The sequence below is a fragment of the Peromyscus californicus genome, unplaced genomic scaffold (genome assembly GCF_007827085.1).
Source record: "Peromyscus californicus insignis strain IS unplaced genomic scaffold, ASM782708v3 Scaffold_3__1_contigs__length_106647218, whole genome shotgun sequence".
NCBI lineage: Eukaryota > Metazoa > Chordata > Mammalia > Rodentia > Cricetidae > Peromyscus > Peromyscus californicus.
Window position 1 is genome coordinate 4,696,402 of NW_026294551.1, and position 16,174 is coordinate 4,712,575.

General features: G+C 48.8%; 1 long non-coding RNA gene across 8 annotated transcripts in view; it reads left to right on the forward strand.

Moving 5' to 3' along the window:
• The first annotated feature begins 1,563 nt into the window (after positions 1–1,563).
• Positions 1,564–16,174, forward strand: part of LOC128121802 (uncharacterized) — a 93,043-nt gene continuing 78,432 nt past the window's right edge. For all 8 annotated transcript variants that reach the window (XR_008222261.1, XR_008222264.1, XR_008222259.1 and 5 more), the window contains exon 1: positions 1,564–2,061. This is a non-coding gene — a long non-coding RNA (uncharacterized LOC128121802). The remainder of the gene's footprint in view (positions 2,062–16,174) is intronic.

Here is a 16,174-nt window from a genome sequence, read left to right on the forward strand (position 1 = left end):
GATGTGTCTTTAAAACAGCACTCTATGTAGTTCTGTGACTTACTAAATTACATTGTTCAAAGGGTGTAAGTCACATGCTCTGTACATGCAGTGTGGGGGTGCACGCCTTTAATCCCAGCACTCAGCGGGCAGAGGCTGATGGGTCTACATAGTGAATTCCAGGACAGCCAGGGAGACCCTGTTTAAAAAAGAAAGAAAAAAGAAAAGATGTAAGATGTAATTTACCACATGGCTTAAAGATTAAGCAAAGTTTAAAAATTAAGTAACATTTCAGGGCTGGAGAAATGGGTTAGTTAAGGGCGCTTGCTACTCTTACAGAGAACCCAAGGTCAGTTCTCAGCACCAAGTCAGATGGCTCACAACTGCCTGTGACTCTAGATTCAGGGGATTTGATACCTCTAACTTCCACAAGCACCTGCGCTCACATGCACATGCCCCTCCCACATGCACATGCCCCTCCCACATGCTCATGCCCCCCACATGAACATGTCTCCCCACAAGCACATGCCCTTCTCACATGCACATGTCCCTCACAATGCCCCCCCAACATGTAATGCCCCTCTCACATGCAATGTTCCTCCCACATGCACATACTCCTCCAACATGTGCATGCCCCGCCCACATGCACATGTCCCTCCCACATACACATCCCCCCTCCCAGATACTCATAAGCAAAAATAAATAAATAAATAAAATAAATGAAAAACTAAGCCGGGCTGTGGTGGCGCATGCCTTTAATCCCAGCACTCAGGAGGCAGAAGCAGGGGAATCTCTGAGTTCAAGGCCAGCTTGATCTACAGAGTGAGTTCCAGCCGTTTTCTGGGGTGCATTTTTGGGTTTAGGAAAAGAGGCTTGCTGGCACAGTTAAACTCAAGGTTGCCAACGCTGTAGCCCTAAGTAGGCATAGTTCATTTTTTAAATTAAACATTGTTTTAAAGTTGTACTGACTAGTGTGTGGGTGTGGGTATGTCACTGGACTGGTTTAGGAGGTCAGAGTTCAACTTTGTGGTCCTAATTTGTTATTCTTAGCATCCATGTTGGAGAAGTCTTTGGGTTTCTCTCTAGAGGCAATTCTGGCTTATCGGTTATGTTGAAGTTTTCTTCTTCCTCTTTTAAAATCACATTTATTGATGTATTAATTTATATGTGTGCGTGTATGTGCCACAGCCCACGTGTGGAGGTCAGACGGCACCTTGTAGGAGCCAATTCTCTCCTTCCACTGTGTGGGTCCCAGGGACTGAACTGAAGCCTCCAGGACTGGAGGCAAGTGTCTTCACCTGCTGAGCGTCTTGACAGGCACATGCTGAAATTTCTTGACTTTCATTCAGCAGGAAGTGCAAGCTAGTTCCCCAGGCCTTCTTTTTCTCCTCATACCCTTTTATATTTTCTGTCTTTCTGCCCTGCCTCAGTCCTACAAGGAACTTTCTGTGCTTGCTTTTTCATTCAGCAGGGAAATGCGTGTTGGGCCCCCAGTGTGGAGGCCGGCTTTGAGGAAGGAAGGGTAGGATGGGTGGGAAGAGGAGGGGGAGGGAGAGGGAGGAGGGTATGATGCACTAGCCCAGCTCAACATCACTGGGGAATCAGCTCCAAGCACTGGAAGGCAGCTGGCCAGGTGGAGCAGTTCCCCAGGACTGAGGAAGGGTCCCCAGGACTGAGGAAAGGCTTCTCATTCAGACTTTGTGAAATGTTACTTCTTGGCACTTGGTCTGGAACACTTGAGTCCTGTCCTGTGTGTGATGCTCTCCATTTTCTGCTCTCAAGATGAGGAGCTCCGAACAGGAGATGCCCGGATGGTTTGTGTTGGATTTCTGGCAACGTCACAGTCTCAGGGAGATTCACCCAGCTATCCCTTCATCAGCCATTTCTACAGCAGCGGGAGAGGGGCAAGCAGGATGCTAATTCTCACTGTAACACAACCAGGCCCGACACTTCCCTCCCCGCTCTGTGTCTGATGGTTGAATCCAGGCACCTTGGAGCTCTGCTGACATCATGGAAAATCTTAGCTGCACAGCCACAGAGCACACACTTGCCAATTAGCCGGGAAGCCCACAGAGGAGAGAGGTATGAGGCTTCGTATTATCCCTGAAGAGACAAAGGGCCATTGCCTTATGCCCAAGAGGTGCTGTCCTGTGCACAGTCTGGGCAATCCACATCCAAGGTGGCACCAGGCCAGACAGAGTCTCCTCTGACAGGAGAAGATGGGGGCAGGGAGCTGCCTTTGTTTGTCTGGGGCACCTGTGCCTGCTGGAGCTACCTGGATGGGAGGGAGGGGGAGAAGGGATGGCAGAGGATGGGAGGGAGGAGAGGAGGGATGGCAGAGGCGGGGTGGGGGTGGGGGGGTCTTGCTGGAGAGTGGAAATGACAAATGTCTCCCACTGGGAACCCTGCCTGCCATCCTGCAGGATCGTTCATCTCAGCTGCCAGTGATTTGCATTCCGACAGGGTGGGAAATACTCCTGCCCACCACTCCCCATCCCACCCAGTTCTCACTCCAGCACAATTCAGAATGGAGCGCTGGTCCTGGTGACCCCTAGAATAGCCCCTAAAGCCTCTAAATGACTCCCCAGGGGCACTACTGAAAGTCGTTACCTCTCCAGAAAGCTCCTGGTCAAAGGCCAAAGCTATGGCTGGAGTGGCAGCTCTTGTTCATAATTTCAGCACTGGGGAGGCTGGGGAAGGAGGATTGCTGAGTTTGAGGCCAGCCTACATAGTGAGTGCTAGGGCAGCCTGAGTTACATCTGGAGACCTTTTCCCTAAAATCAAACTGAATAGGCCAAAGCTTGGCAAGGTGATTCAATGGGTAAAAGCCAGACAACCCTAGTCAGGACCCACGTGGTAGAAGAGAACTGACTCTTAAAAGTCATCTGAGCTCCACATATGTGTTATAGTGCTGCGGGCCGCAGGAATATATCATAAGAACTCAGCTGGTTATAGCAAAGTCACTACCTGGAGGGATCAGGGAATTCCTCCAGAGGAAGCCAAATTCCAAGGAGTTTTTGGTGTTATTTGGCTTGTTATATATCAGCTGTGTTCTGTTAGGAAATTCATGTGTGCCTTCATAGTTTTCCCAATTGACTTTTCCCTTAGAAGGGCTAACAGTGTGGACTGATCACTCTTTAGACATACACATTCCAGGAATTGGAGAACTGCCTCAGGAAAGGCTTTCTCTGATTATCAGAGAAATCAGATTATCTCCCTTAGCCACTTTCAAGGACTAACAGGAGACACCGCCGGGGGGGGGGGGGGGGGGGGGGGGGCCCAACTTCCGAGGACTAACAGTGATAGCAGCCCACATGCAAGTCTCCTGACTTAAGGTAAATTCCACAAGGAGACACTGCCCAGGTGAGGTGGATGTTAAGTAAATAGCTTTACACAATTTAGCTCAGACCCTCCCTTTTTGTACCGGGACTTCCAGGGCACGTAAGGGGACAGAGAAGAGAAAGGAGAATGGAAGAACTAGATAGGTAAGAACTTGAGAGGAACAAACTGAGATGGGAAGAACTAGATTGAAGGGCTAGAAGAGAGTACTAGAGGAATGAGATGGAAGATGAGGAAGAGCCAGATGGGGAAGTACTAGCTGGCTAAGAACAAGATGAAAAGGACCTAGATGAAGCAGAGTTAAGATGGAGAATTAAGATAGAACTTAGAGGGAGCAATAGATAAGTATAGAGAGAAATCAGGCAAGAAAGGAGCTAGGCACGAGAACAGAACTGAAGCTGGGTATAAAGGATGTTATTAAAGGAGGAATTAAAGCAAGTGGACTATAGAGCTCGGTGTGCTGAGATTCTATTTCCTGAAAATAGTCCTCGCCGTTAGTAGTTCTCTCTCCTGAGCGCACCTGGGATGTATAATATTAAGGCTGGTCCTGTTAATATTATACAAGATTATGTGCGCGCGCACGTGCGCGCGCGCGCGCGCGCGCGCGCACGCACACACACACACACAAGAAGGGGGGCAAATCAGTGTAAATTTAAAAGCATAAGGGGTGTGCAAAGACCCTTCCCGGTTGAGGGATGGAGTGCCAGGGGAAGGGGTTCAGGATGATGACATGGTGAGATGATGAGGTGCCATTTGATGTACCAAGAAGCCCTGTCTTAGGGAGAATGGTGGCCTAACTGGCTTTCTTGGGCAGGTGCAGCGTCATGCTGCTTGCTGGCAAGGCCTTCCAGTGCATCCTATAGCCCTGCAGGTCCCCAGTTCAGGAAGCCCACAGGTGCCTCCCTGGTTTTACCAGGAAGCCACCCACGTTTGGAGCACTATGGAGACAGGGAGTGGCTGTGGTGAGTGTGACGACTAACATGCACGCTGCAGAGGAGAAGCCAGGTGGTGATGCTGGGCAGAGCGGCCTGTCCTCCTGTCCTCCTTGTTCCTGCTTCCTGGTGACTTCATCCTTCCTCAGGCCTGCCACATGCCTGGAGACAGCCAGATGCCCTGGTTCCCAGGGTCAACCAGAAGCAAGTGGCCCATGACAGGAGCTCCTGGTTGAGGCCTGTTCCTCTAGGTAGGCCTATATGTGGCATCTAAGAGTTGGTGGCCTCAGCAGGGCCATCAGGGAGGCTGGGCTCAGCAGGCTGAGTGCTCCCTGAAGAAGGGGCTGCACAGGGACCCATTTGCTGCTGGGAGATCAGCTGATCCTTCCCATAGATCCTCTGCAGGTTGCTCAGTGTAGGGCAGAAGAAGGATCTCTGCAGCTTTCTGCTTATGAAGGGCTCGGGCTTTCTCATGGAATTTCCTCTTCCTCTGACCTCCTGCCCACATGTTCTCTCATCACGGCCACCAGAGCCCCACCACTGCCCTGGATGTTCCCCTGGACCCCTGGCAACCAAGAGTCAAAGGAAAGCTTAGCTTCTGAGCCAAGAGAACACCCTTCCTTCTTCCTGGACAGCGAGAAACCAGTGTGGTACCAGGGCAGGCACAGGAGCTGTCCTTTCCACATGCTGGCAGTGAGAACACAGAGTACCCAGGGCGAGTTTCAAAACAATAATAAAACTCATGGAAACTAGTCTGCTCTTTATTAAACACCACACACCTTAACACTGACCAAGTCTGATGGACATCAGTTGTTTACACTGAAACATGTTATGTCACTGTGGAGTCTTAATGTAAGCTTCAAATGAACACACTTTTAAAATGATGTATCTTTGACCCCTGTCACCAGAATGGTTCTTTGCATTCTTTTGGAAAGCAATTCCTTATGGTTTGAGACTGTTCAGGATTACCCTGACTGCCTTTAAAAAATATTTGTTGAGACTGGAGAGATGGCTCAATAGTTAAGAACACTGGCTGCTTTTGCAAAGACCAGAATTTGGTTCCCAGCACTCATGCTGGGCAAATCATAACTGCTTGTAATTCCAGCTTCAAAAGATCTGACACTCTCTTTTGGGCTCCATGGGCACCTACACACGTCCACACATATGCACACACACACAAACACACACACACACACACACAGAGCCAGGCATGAAGGCTCACTCCTTTAATCTCGACACTGGGGAGGCAGAAGCAGGTGGATCTCTGTGAGTTCTGGGACAGACTAGTTTATACAGCAAGTTCTAGGCTGGCCAGGGAAGCACCAGTGAGACCCTTTCTGAAAAACAAAACAAAAGTAAACAATTTTTAAAGCATTTATTTGTGTGTGTGTGTGTATATGTGCAGGCACGAGCACTCGGGTGTACATATGGAGGTCAAAGGACAACTTTCAGGAGTTGGTTCTCTCCTTCCCACCTTATTGAAGAAGGGTCTCTCGTTTCTGCCTGTGTGCCGTGTACTCTGGGCTGGCCTCAGAGATTTCGGGGAGTCCCCCTGTCTCTGTCTCCCATCTTGCTGCAGGAGTGCTGGGTTTATAGATATGCGTCACCACATCCACTTTGTACATGGGTTCCTGGGATTTCATTCAGGACAGGTTTTTGTGGCAAGGGGCTCTATCTCAGGCCCTAGGTGTCTTTATATGTCCTCCCCTGGCCGACTCCCATTCCCCTACATTTAGACAGCAGAGTGGAAATGAACTACGACCGCACAGTGCTGGCATCATCGAAGAAACAGAGCTTGGCTCCGATCCCATCAATCTGTAGGAGCACACATAGCTTTTATTTCTGTTTCAACTTTAAAACAATGAAACAGCATGGACTGTGGCGAGAAATATTTATGTTTTGTAAATGCAAATTTTAGTGCATACATGAAATATTTTATTGAATTTGATTCTTTAAATGAAAATTTATTCTTCTATTAAAATTATTGTTAAAAATCACAAATCACAGAAAGAGTGACTGTGACACACTTTACTGCTGTATTAGTTCCCTACAGCTGCTGTATCAAATTACCAAAAGCTCAGTTGCTGAGATAATAAAATTTATTATCTTCTAGTTCTAAAGGCTAGGGTGTTTCTTGAAGGGGGGCTAGGAGTGTAACCCGACACTTGTGCATGCTAGGCGAGAATCCCACTACTAATCCGCTGCCTGGCCCCTCAGAAGTCGCCTGTGAGTTCTGTGAGAAGAAAATCAAGGTTTTAGCAACTCTGAGACTCTAGGAGGAGTCCTGGTCTAGCCTTGCCTGCCCTCCTTGGCTCATGGCATCATCCTCTATCTACACTACAATCTAAGGTTTTGAAGGCATGGAGTCTACTCTGAAGACTCCCTTTGTGCCCTGTTCATAAGAGTCTACATGAGAACTTTCTGTGATCCTGGTCTAACTTACCATCACCAAATCCTCAAATTAAACTTTTCTTTTTTTTTTTTTAAAGATTTAGTTCTAATTGTGCACACGCATGGTGCATGTATATGCATATGTGAGTGCAGGTGCCCGAGGATTCCAGAAGAGGGTGTTTGATCCTCTGGAGCTGGAGTTACAGCAGTTGAGAGCTGCCTAATGTGAGTGTTGTAAACCAAATTCAAGTCCTCCGCAAGAACAGTACGTACTCTTAATCCTTGGGCCATCTCTCCAGCCCTAAATCTTCAACTTTAATCACATTTGCAAAGTTCTCTTTTCCATGCAAGCAGCAGCTGAGGGCTGTGGAAATAGAACCCAGGTTTCTTAGGGGCCTTTGTTCAGCCTATCAGTCATTTTGTTGTGTGAAAAAGAGGTTGTTGTAGGACAAAGCTTTTCCTCGGGAGACACACACACTCATCTACTCACTCTAGACAGGGGTCCCGCAAGAGAGCAGAGTACAGATACCACCCAAGTCCAATTGGTGAATCCGTGAGTTTTATTGGGGTCACTTACAGGAGCAGAAGTGATTCAAAGACAGGCACATCCCCAAAGCCCACCCCAGCCTGGGTGACAGCTCACAAAGATGGGGACCTGGAGCGCTGCACAGCCTGCAGGCAGCTCTGGAGGCTGGAGAACGTCCACAGCTTCCTCTCCTGAGGCTGACTCTCAGCTTTCATTTCTTACTCTGGCAGGGAGGGGCCTGGTGAATCTGGTCAGTTTCAGGGACTTCCTGGAGATATTTTGAGTTGTTGGCCTTGCTGTTTAAAGAGCTACTCTGCAGGATGGAATATTTCAGTCTCAAAGGAAACTGTTACACAACAGAGGTTAAAACACAATCTGGAGCAGTGGTTCTCAACCTTCCTAACACTGTGACCCTTCGCTGGAGTTCCTTGGGCTGTGGTGACCTCCAACCACAAAATTCTCTTGTTGCTACTTTATAACTGTAATTTTGCTACTGTTATGAATAATAATGCAAATATTTGATATGCATGATATCTGATCTGCGACCCCTAAAGGCGCCATGACCCACAGATTGAGAACCACTGATCTAGGCTGGGTCTGGCAAAAAATGCCTAGGATAGAGGAAATGAGAATGTACTTAATGCAAATCAAATGTAAGCATGCATGGGTGCGTGTTTGTGTATTGTATTGTGTGTGTGTGTATGTGTGTGTGTGTGTGTGTGCATGTACTGTGTACATAAATGCTTATGGTCCGTAGGCTTAATTGCATGGTGTGCAAAGGTTGTTTGAGGCCAGTAAAATATGGTCCTGCTCAGCTTCTATAAGGCCCTTATGTTTGCTCTTATGGAAAGTTTCATGGTGCAATGCATGCGTTTCCTATGTGTGTTTTTGTGGGTACATGTGTGTGGAGGCCAGGGGTCAACACTGGGTGTCTTCCTCGACTGCCCTCTGTATTAGCCACTTTGTGTTGCTGTGCTAAAACACCATGACCAAAGTGACTTAGGGGAGCCAGAGTTTTTTTCGGATTGTGGTTCCAGAGGGAGAGTTTATAATGCTGGGGAGGCATGGCATCTGGCGGTCAGAGCAAGAAGCTGAGAGATCACATCTAATACAGAGAGAGAGCCGACTGGCAGTGGGGCAAGACTATAACCGCTCAAAGCCCACCCCCAGTGTTGAATGTACATCCTCCACAAGGCTCCTCCCAAGCCACGCCACCCACTGGTGACCACGTGTACAAATACACAAGCCAACAGAGGACATTTCTCATTCAAACCACCATACTCCACACCTTGTTTTTTGAGACACAGTCTCTCACTGAACCTGGAGCTCACTGACTTGGTGAGGCTGGCTGGCCAGTGGTCTTTGAGATTTGTCTCTTCTCCAGACACTGGGATAATAGACATGTACCACCAGGCCTGGCTTTGACACAGGTGCAGGGATCAGAACTCAGGTCCTCAAGCTTATGCAGCAACCACTTTAACAACTAAACCACTCCCCGCCCCTGCCCCACAATGCATCTCTTTCATCAACCTGATACAGGGTGACGTAAACTCTCAACAGTCCATAAGTTCTGGGGAGTGCTGTGGTTTGGCCATGGTTTGAGGGTGCCCTCCTCAACACATGCTCATGTGTTGAGAGCTTGGTCCTCACTGTGATTACATTGGAGGCGGGGCTTGGTGGAAGGTCACTGCTGTCCCTTCCCATGCTCTGGCCCCTGTCTGCATGTGGAACCTCTTCTTACACACAGCCCACCATGATGGCCTCTGCCATGAGGTGATGCAGTCAAGGAGCTCCACCTGCCAGGAAGGGCTGTGCTGTTGGACTTTCAGCCCCCCAGCACTTAGGAGACTGAGACAGGAGAATTGTGAGTCTAAGGCCAGCCTGTAATATGTAAAGAGGCCTGTCACAACAGCACATAGGCAGTGCTCCCAAAGCAAAGCTAAATCTATGGGCTGAATAAACTTTCTTTCTATAATTACCTGGCATTAGACAGTTTGTTATAGTAACAGAAAACTGTCTAATAACAAATTGCACTGTGTTCAGGGCAGTCCTCTAGCTGGAGGAGGGGGAGGAGCAATTGAATCAGGCACACTCTGCTGAGGAGCCCCAGCCTTGGCTGCCTTTATCAGTCTTGTTCATAGCATACAGGCCCCTGGAAGGTAGACCCTTTGTCCTGGCTAACCTGAGGATATTTCCTTGGAGGAACTCAAGGCACATAGAAGGTCCCTGTGTATATTTATTGAATGATACCTTGTCTAGTTGAGTCCTTCTCTGAGGGGGAAACAAAAGTTCTCACCAGACATGGCAGAACATGCCTTTAATCCTGGCACCCAGGAGTCAGAGGCAGGCAAATCTTTGTGAGTTTGAGGCCAGCCTGATCTACCTAGTGAGCTCTAGGTCAGCCAGGGATACATAGTAAGACCTATAAAAACAAAATTTTAGAGTTCTCCGGGGAAAACTATACCAACAGGCCACACAGGGAGATGTTGTTTCTGCCTCGCTTATTATGGGATGCTGCTGCTTCTTCCTTTGGGGTTCCCCAAGAGTCTCAGAACCGGGTATCCATGTGGGTTAGCATTGAATCTCTGAGTGGTTCAGTGTGGAAGGTTCAGCGCGGTTCCTTGGATGGCTCATGCACTGTTTGCCTGAGATCCTTTCTAGTTACTGTGAAGTCTGTTGTGACTAAAAACCCTCTGTGGTGATTTGCACAAGAGTGCCCCCGGCGGCGGCTCAGATATTTGAACACTTGGTCCCCAGTTGTTAGAACTGTTTGGGAAGGATCAGGGGTTGTGACTTTGTTGGAGGAAGTGTATCACGGGGGCGGGCTTTGAGGTTTCAAAAGCCCCTTGCCATTCCCAGTGTGCTCTTTGTTTCCTGCTGTGGATGAAGACACAAGCTCTCAGCTGCTCCCACTGCCAGGCCTTTGCTCCGCCATCATGGACTCTAACCCTCTGGAACCATCAGCCTAATGGCTTTCTTTTCTTAGTTGTCTTGCTCAGGGTGTTTTGCCACAGCACTGGAAAAGTAATCAATACATCCACCTTGAAGGTGGTCACCCCCAAATCACTGGGTCTAGAAGACCTCCATTTGTATTTCTTCCTAACAGTTTCCCTTTCCCTATAGGGGGCATGCACCCCAGTACCCCAGGAATCTCCCCAGAACTGCCCTCTGAGGGAAGCTGAGGATCAATGCGGCCAGCCATTCATCTCTCACACCAGCAAGGGTTATGGAGTGTTCTCCTTTGGCCTTCCCATGTTAGGTGAGCACACACACACACACACACACACACACGAGCACACCAAATAAATAAACGAATAAATAAACTAACTCTTAGTATCTACCCAGGGTTGAGGCAGGAAGGGAGGCGCAGAAAGAGCACCCGAGTTACCTAAGGACAGGCTCAAGACAGCCAGACACAGACAGGAGGAAATGCCGGTGAATAAGATCCACTCCAAAATGGACATAAATTACAGCTGAGATTCCATCCTGGTATTTCGATGACATGAACCAGGAGAACAAAGCAGAGGGAGAATTTTAAATGTCAGCGCTCAGCTTCTCTGTGGAGTTTATGACTTGGTTATTTATGCTACACGGGCTGGGACACGTGGTTCCCTGTATTTGGCAGCGCCTTGGACTTCTGGCCACTCTCCTGCTGGGCTCCAAACAACGTCACCATGGCCATTTGAATGGTTTATCTCAGAGTTGCCAGAAAGGGGAAGAGAATCTGCTCCTCCTCCTCCTCTTCTTCTAAAATGTGCATCATACATAATCATGGCAGACCAGGAAGAAAGCGCCAAGAAGGCTGAAGCAGAAGGCATCATGAGTGGGTTGGCCCCACCAGCTGAGGACCTCTGTGTGTCCCCATGTAGTACTCTGTGTGCTTCGACTCCCTGGAGCGCCCTTTGGATTTGCTTTTGTGTCAGTGAGCTGCGGGAACCCTAGCTTGGGATCCGGGGAGATAACGCTGTCAGGCGAGTGCTTGAATGAGGACCCGAGTTAGGGTCCCCAGACCCCAGGTACAAGCCAGGTGTGGTGCCTCACTCCCACTTGGAATACTGGTGCTGGGGTGGTGGATTCCTGGAGCTTGCTGGCTAGGAGCACAATCTACAAGGCAGATTTCCAGGCTGGTGGGAGACCGCGTCTCCAAAAAAATGCGGAAGGTGCCTGAGGAGCAGCAATGGAGGCGGTCCTCCGGTCTCCTCCCCGCATTTACACCGACATGTACCTGCACGCCACACATGCGCCCCCCCCCCCCACATTTATTTGCATCTCTCTCCAAATGTTCGTGGGCAGCTGAGGGGTGCTGCAGGTGTCAGAAGCCTCCCCATCTCCTACAAAGCTTGGGCCCGGCTTCCCAGAGCCCCAGGTGCTCCTCTGCAGGCTTTGAGGAAGAGGCACGCGGGGCACAGTGGCAGACCTGCACAGCCGCAGCCTGGCCGTATTTCATGTTTATGCCCGCCCAGCTTCCTCCTGCTTTCTGAATGGGAAATGCAGAGAGCGGTCTGAGCTTTTGAAGAAGCTTCAGTTCCATGTCGTTTAAATCAAGATGAATGAGGCACGCTGACAGATTTTTGCCCACAGAAGGATGTGTAGGGATCAGGCAAGGTGACCAGTGGGGTTACTCACAGCTCTCTAGCAAGGCCACCTCCTGGGCTGGTTCCCTGATTTCCCTGAGATTCCTCTTCAGCCTTAAGTTCAGCCAGCTTCTATTGCTGCCAGTGCACTTTGCAGCTTGGCCTTGGCGCCTTATGAGATGGCTCTTGGAGGGAGCTGTGCTGTACACATTAAACCACACATCCATGCAAGGGCCATGCAAACTCAATTCTGTAATAATAAAAAAAGAAGAATATTCTGCTTAATTGATTTTCTTAAAAAGTCTATTATGTTGCTGTGAGCCTATTGATCTACAGTCCACAGAGGTAATGAAACAGCCTGGTGATCAATAAGGCCAAAGTGTGTCTTGGTCCATGTCTTCTAGGTTCATCCACAGGGGGTGGTGGGGGTGTTGATGGAGGCTAGAGGAATTGGGGTGGGGTCAGCCCGATTCCCCAGACAGCATGGGCCAAGTGGGCAGCCTCCCTCCGAAGGCAGAGATTTATTTCTGTCAGTATAAACATAACAGATGAAGCCCTGGTGACTTCTCTTGCTCTGAAACCCACGAGAAATCGCATCAGTCATGATTTGCAGGGGGAGGAAGGGTGCGGGGGAGGGGAGAAGGCATTTTGAATCTTCGTGCTTGGTTCCTCCCTTAATCATAATCAAGGTAATATTTCCCTACTTGGTTTCCATGCTTCTTTCTTTCTTTTTTTTTTTTAAATACCTGTCCCCTGCCCGAAATTCTGATCGCTTTCACAATCCCTAGAAGGTTTTTCTGTTTTGGCCGTGAATACCAAGTATAGGCAGCTGCAGCAGAGGGCTGATAGCTCTGATAGGCTCACACTGCTATCTTATCCTTGAGAAATAATAATGTTGAACGAGATAAGACACCTGAAATAACGCTCTCCCCACAGTCAAGGGTATGTGCTGACAGGGTCGCTGCTGTTTCCTGCAGAGAGAAAGCTCCTGCACTTGAAGTAATCTTGGATGCTATTAATTCCAGAATTTATCATTTGCATTCTGCCCTGAAACCACAGGCTACTGCTGGACACAGATGCAAACTGGTCCTGCCAAATTGAATTGATTTGGGGCCACATGGTTTTTTTTTTGTTGTTGTTGTTGTTTTGTTTTTTTTAGGGGAGTAGCTGTATGGACCCTCTTCCCCTCTGATGAAATTGGATGAGTGGCTGGCTGGCTGGGAGTGGGGAGTGCAAACCTCCAGCCAGCAGTAGTTTGAAAGAAGGGCACTGTGAACCCTGGAGGGGTTTTCAGGAAGGAGGGAGGTAGCCGGCTGAGCAGCTATCATTGACTACAGTGCAGAACTGTATTTCTTACTAATACTTCCTTTTTTTTTTTTTTTTTGTATAAGTGTGTGTGCACTAGTTGGTGTGTGAGTGTACATATACGTGCAGGTACACGTGTGGAAACCAGAGGTCAGCACCAGGCGTCTTCCTCAGCTGATTTCCACCCGAGTGTTTGAGGCGGTGTCTCTTGTTGGACCCAGAGTTTGCTGAGTTGGCTGGACCAACCGGCCAGTGAGCTCCAGGGAGCTGCCTGTCTCCACCTTGAGGGCTGAGGTGACAAGCTCGCAGGCCGCATGCTGTACTGGCTTTCCACACGGGGCTGGGCATCTGAATCCTAGTCCTCAGGCTTGGGAGATACCATAGTTAATCTTACGTATCGAGGAGGAGAGAACCTCAGTTGAGGAACGGTCTCCAGCAGACTGGCCAGTGGCCCTGTCTGGGGGGCCTTTTTTTGATTGCTGATTGATGTGAGGGGGCCCAGCGCACTGTGGGCAGTACCACTCCTAGGCGGCTGGGCTTTGGCTCTGAAAGGTAACTGAGGCAGCCGGGGAAGCAGGTCGGTAGGCAGTGCTCCTCCGAGGTCTGTGACTTAGCTTCTGCTCCAGGTTCCTGCCTTGGCTCCCTGCCTGGTGGGATGGAATAGGAAATAAACCTTTTCTGCTCCACAGTGCCATTTGGTCCCGGTGTTCGTCACATCGGCAGAAAGCAAACGAGGACAGACGGCAGACGCTTTGCTTTACCGACTGGGCCACCTCCCTAGTCTCTGCCTTTGTTTTATGGAGACAGGGTCTCACCGTGTAGCTGAAGCTGCCGAGAACTAAGGCACTAAGTAGCCCAGGCTGGATGCACTCGTGGTCCTCCTTCTTCAGCCTCCCATGTGCTGGGGTTGTGGGTGTGTGCCACCGTGTCCTGCTCTCAGCGTCTGTTTCCCTACACACATAAAACAACTATGACAATAACGACTTTCACAGTGGGACAAGCTTTGCTCCGAGTCTTGCATGATACAGGTCATTGACTCCTCACAAGAAACAGCCTGCTGGGAGTTGTTACTCTCTCATTTCACAGATGAAACTGAGGTGGGCTCTGGGAAGGTCCCCAAGGCAGGTGACCATCACATAAATTATACATCCTGAGTCGGGTGTGAAATTTGACCCTCCTTCCTTGGCTCCCCAGGAACCTGGAGGCAGACTGCTGGATTGGAACACCCAGTGACTCTCTGAGAGAGGGAAGGGAAGGTTCCAGTATGCCTTTCAAAAAGCCCATCACCTTAGAAGGGTGCAAATAGTCATTAAAAAGTCCCATGTGTACGTCTTCCAGCAGGTGAAATGGGTCCACTGTGGAGGATAGCTTGGGGGCTGGCAGCTGCAGAGAGAAGGGCAAGAAGGAGAGTGGCCAGAGCAGGAGGACGTCCCTGCCTTGGGACAGCAAGGGGTTGAGAGGAGGGAGGGACTGTGCCCTCAGGGTTGGCTGCTGGTGTGTTCAGACTTGTGTATGTGTCTGTGTGTAGGTGTTTTTTTCATTGTCCCAGGGAGTTCTCAAGCACCTGAATAGCATCCATCCATGCTAGGTCCCGGGACACAACAGAGGCACACTGGGGACACACTGAAAAAAGTGAAAGAAAAGCTGAGGAAGGCTGGACCGGAGGGACCATAAGTTCAAAAGAGGAATCCTGGCACCTACCCAGCCGCATTCCTTGGCACATACATGGACTGTGCGCATGCCAAAAGCATAAAGCCTTGTGCATTTATTCCACTGAGGCAATGGACACAAGAGGAGGCATGACCAGGCGCGCAGCCCTCGGGTGTCGTGAGGGACATTAGGGACATTCCTGCACATGGGGAATGGATGTTCACAAGGGTGAAGTTGCTTGTTGGGAACATGCAGCTGAGTTGGGCTCCTGACTCCTCACTCCTCACCGAAGCTTCCCTGACCTGGCCTAGCTTTCCATTTTGTTTACAGTTAGTGGTGCTGTTTGGGGAGGTTGTAAAACCTTTAGGAGGTGGGGCCAAGCTGGAGGAAGTGGCTCTCCGGGAAAGCAGGACCTCGAGATGCATAGCCCAGCACCATTTCCTATCATTTCCCTGCTTTTTAAATTAAAAAAAAAAGTTTAAAAGTGTATGTGTATGGGTGTTCTGCCTGCCTGTATAGTATGTGTACCACTTTCATGCCTGGTGCCACAGAAGCCAGAAGAGGGCACTGGATCCCCTGGAACTGGAGTTACAGGTTGTGAGCCACCGTGTAGTTTCTGCAACCTGAACCCAGGTCCTCTGGAAGAGCAGTCAATGCTCTTAACTCCTGAACCATATCTCCAGTCCCTTTTAAAAAATCATTTAAAAGTTTTTGTTTATATGTAATGTGAGTGTATGCTACATGTGTACAGGTGCCCGTGGAAGGCGTGAGAGGGTATCGGATCCCTGGGAGCTGGAGTAACAGGAGGCTGTGTGCAGCCTGAGACGAGTAATTGGAATGCAGCTTGCATCCTCTGCAAAAGCAGGAAGTGCTCTTCACTGCTGTGCCATCTCTGCAGCTCCTTAATTCGATGCTTTTCAACTATTTGGTCACAACAATGAGAAAAGTAACTAATACAGCATATGTATATATGTTCACATCTACATACATATATGCATATGTTTATACTCACACATATATCTACATTCATAGCTTTGCAATATATAGATATTCATATATGTGTGTATATTTATATATATAAACATAGCTATGTTATTCATATATATGCACATATATTTATATCTACCTAAATACATAATCATATATATGCGTATGTATTTTTATCTACCTACACACATATGTACAGTTAGTTATCATATATGCCTACATTTTTATATCTGTCTAAACACACATATACAGATATTCATGTCTATGTAAACACACGTGTGCACATATGTTTATATCTAGACACAGCCATGCATGCATGCACACATGGGCTTATTTTGTTTCTCTCTCCTTGGCTAGGGTATTGGGGGGATCTTTTTCTCCATAGGATGACATCACAGTAACTTTTAAAGCTATGCTTTTTTCCCTGTAAATTCTTTCCTTCTACCGTGGGAACCTTGGGGATCAAAGTTAAGTCCTGAGTCTTGGAGGCA